Here is a 3779-nt window from a genome sequence, read left to right as displayed (position 1 = left end):
CTTGTTTTTGCCAGTGTTACGCCCATGTACAGTACCAGTGATAGGGGACTATTAGTGATGCCAACAAAATTTGTAACTAGTCAGTTGGGAGATCAGACCTGAGGGTTTTGAAAAAGGCTGCATTTGCACTGAGTCCAGGTCTCTCTCTAACACAATGTAATATTCTCATAGTTCAGACTAAGACTAATTCTGAGTTAATGTGCAGTTTGTGTGCATGTACATTCAGCATCACTAAGGATATATCACCACTATCTTTGTGCAGGATCAGATGTGGGTTGCTGTAGCTTGTAACCTTTTACTTGCTGAAGTACAACTGTGCGCTGTTAACTCACAAGTAGGAGTAATGGGAAAATTCAATTCTGTTTATATTTAAAGCTGAATCTATCAAATCTGAACTTCCTGGGGCAACGGGATAAATGAAATGTAGCTATCTTTTGAAATTCACACTTATCTGAATTTTGCAATGCAATTCTCCAACCCAGCAGTGTTTACATAAATGTACATATCAGGTAAGAGTGTGCATAAAATGACACCCCAAATGCATTCTGTTGGGAGAAGCTGCTTACAAAAATGTGCATATTAGTCAAAACTACATACTAAAAAATTGTTTATTGGGAGATAATATTGAAGAGCTACCCACGAGCTATAGAAATGCGGAGAACTGCATTTAAGACTGAGAAACGGAGAAAACCAAATTTCACAGCCCCTGCCATTCCTACTCTCAAGTAAACCACACTGAATTCAGTGGGAACTGGATAGGAAAGATGGTTCCACAGCGACACTGCACAGCTGCTTCCTCCCCTTGAACGGAAAAAATATAGGGCACTAAAAACTGTGTTACTTAACACTGACTGAGAACTAGTGTCCCATAGGGGAGCGATAATCTCTCACTGAGAAAGTCTGTACTGGGCCTGCAGATGGTCCCTGGCATCTCTAGTTAAAACAGCCAGTAGCTGATAGACCTCTATCTACAAACCTAAAGAGCTGTTGCCTGTCTAGGCAGATCTCGTATAAATCAGCTTCCTATGTTCCCAATTCAAACTTCACCACTGAGATAAGCCATCCCTAATCTAGTGCATAACTGCCAAGTCTCCCGTTTTCCCTGGGAAATCCGCGTTTTTCCAGCTGTTCCTAGCTGAAAAAAACGGATTTTTTTGTCCCCCCCCCCCGGTTTATTCTGGTGCAACGACCATTTTGGAACTGGGCGGAGCATGCTCAGAAGCGACTTTTGATGCTGCTCTGCCCAGTTCCAAAATGGCTGCAGTGCGACTTCTGGCGTGGCGGCCATTTTGGAACTGGGCAAAGCAGCATCAAAAGTCACTTCTGAGCATGCTCCGCCCAGTTCCAAAATGGCGACAGCGCTACTTCCGGTCTGCTATTTCCGGCCCGGTCCCTTATTTCTCTGACAGCAACTTGGCAGGTATGATCTAGTGCCCTCCCAATATTTTGGACTAAAACTCTATCAGCCCCAACCAGCATGGCGAATAGCCAATGGCAAGAGATTCTGGATGCTCCACCCCAGAACATCTGGGAGGCACCAGGTTAAGGGGAAACTGAACTAAAATAAAAGCAATTTTTTAAAATAAAGCCTTGAAAAGTAGCTCATTTGGTACTGGCTGGGTAAAAAGGAGTTTCTCCCTTTCAAATGCCCTATGCTGAACTGCATCAATAGCAGCCTGTCTATTATATATTGTACTGTATTATAATTAAATATTATATTACCAGCAGTTGAGGCTGCGGTAGAATTTCAGATGTTCAGAATGGTGTTCTAAGTCATTAAACCCAGTGTATTTTAATCCATAATTGTAGAAGATTTAAGATATTTTATTTTATCATTTGATTGGGATTGTAATGTATTTTCTGCACCCTACGCCGAGATCTGTCAATTTTTACTGCAACTTTTAATTGTGTTCTCATAGTCCAGGTGCCAGCAGTTTTCCAGAGCTGGTTGGCTCAAAAGAATGCCTTTTGCTTATTCAGGCTGATGAGGAAATACAAAAAAAAAAGTCAGCCTCTGATCATGTCATCCTTTAATGGATTTGGCCTCACAGTCTGTGGCAGAAGGAAAGTAATTCAGTCTAACTTAACGGTCCTGGAAGAGCGAGGGCCATTACAACTGAGATTCAACCTTCAGCATCCAGATCTTAAGATGAGAAGAGGGGAGCTGCGGGAACTTCCCTAATTATAAACACAGAGCCCTAGGCCCACTTCCAACCGTATTATTGCATTTGGTACACAACTGGGTACCAAAAATATGGCTCTTAAAATTTTCATTTGCACAGCCTCCGAAGGGGCAGGATCCTTGTATATTGATACTTCTGCTCCACATAGCAACTGACCTAAGACTTGGATGGCCGAAGGGATGAAGGCATGGTTGTCCTCCGCTCTTGAAGAAGAATGAGAGAAGTGCTATTTGGCAATAGCATTTTTTCAATTGTATCTTCCATGTGCCTGATGAATGGTATAACAGAGCTGTTTCCTTTAGGCGGTATACATGTTTGCATTTTTTTACTATTAGGTCCTAGGGACCAATTGCTACGTCAAGGTGCGATGGCAAGTAATGCCATTAGGTCTACTGGATTTACTCTAAACTTGCACCACTTTAAATTATCTTATACCCTAAAGAACGCCTAGGCAAATACATGAGGGACCAAGAAAGAGAATGAGAATATGAGAGAGAGAGAGAGAGAGAGAGAGAGAGCGCACGCACACACACACACACACACACACACACACACACACACACACACACACACACACAGAGGCCTGCTCAGATGCTAAAATAAAATCCCTGGGTTATATTGTTCAACTTCTATTTATTCCCTTGATCCTGGCTTTCATCATGTACCAAGCTACTGTTCCTGCAGGTCCCCCTACCTTCTCTGTGACCAGTGTTTATTAAAAAAACAAACAAACAAAAAAACTTCTTTTATTATTCTTGTATCTTCAATGATTATTTTACTTTTACCAGCTTAGCCAGCACTGCTGGCAAAAAGCAGCAGCAATAAATCTTAGTCAAGGCATCTCAGTGTGGGGTGAATAAGCAGCAGTGACGCTGATTCCTTAAAAAAACTCATTTCTTGTAACGTGAGCCCTGCTGAGGATGGTCATGTCAACTTATTAGACTTTTTACTTGGCTGTATCGATTCTGTTCTACACTGATGCGGCCCATAATGCTGGCTAATGTTATTGACGAGCCATCAGTCTTGCAGAGAAGTGTGGGGCTTGCAGCTCTTTCTGAACCACAAAAACCTGTCCGTGGACAATGATGGAGGGAAGGGGGAAAATGCAAGCCAAGCACTCAGGCCGGCTTCATTCAGCCCATGATACATTAATGAAAGACGTACACTCTGTTGGAAGAGACAGATGTGGCTCTCTGGCAGCCATTTATTCATAAAAAAATTATGAATGCACAGCCGAACCATGGATTTTCATTACTGCAAGCACCCCACACCCATTTCTTCTTCGTATCTTGCTGTAAATGAAATCCTGGGGTGGGCAAAGGGTGTTCATGACAAATGTCCCTGTCTCCTCTGCCCCACCTTTTGTGTTCAGTGTGAAGGTCAGGAACAGAGGAGAGTTTGTTGCAGAGGAGAGCGCTGCAACCTTTTCGTCCGGATGTTGAACTTCAATCATGACTCACAGGGCCAGCCTCCTGAGGAGGGCAGTGCAAAACGGTCTCCCAAATGCCGGAACTTATCTCAGCAAGAAATAAGCACGGATCCAGCTGTGATTTGCTTCATTGCATATTAACTTAACACCCAAAGTACCTTCCTCCC

Source organism: Zootoca vivipara, chromosome 15 (genome assembly GCF_965207765.1).
Source record: "Zootoca vivipara chromosome 15, rZooViv2.hap1.1, whole genome shotgun sequence".
NCBI lineage: Eukaryota > Metazoa > Chordata > Lepidosauria > Squamata > Lacertidae > Zootoca > Zootoca vivipara.
This window is presented reverse-complemented; position numbering follows the sequence as displayed.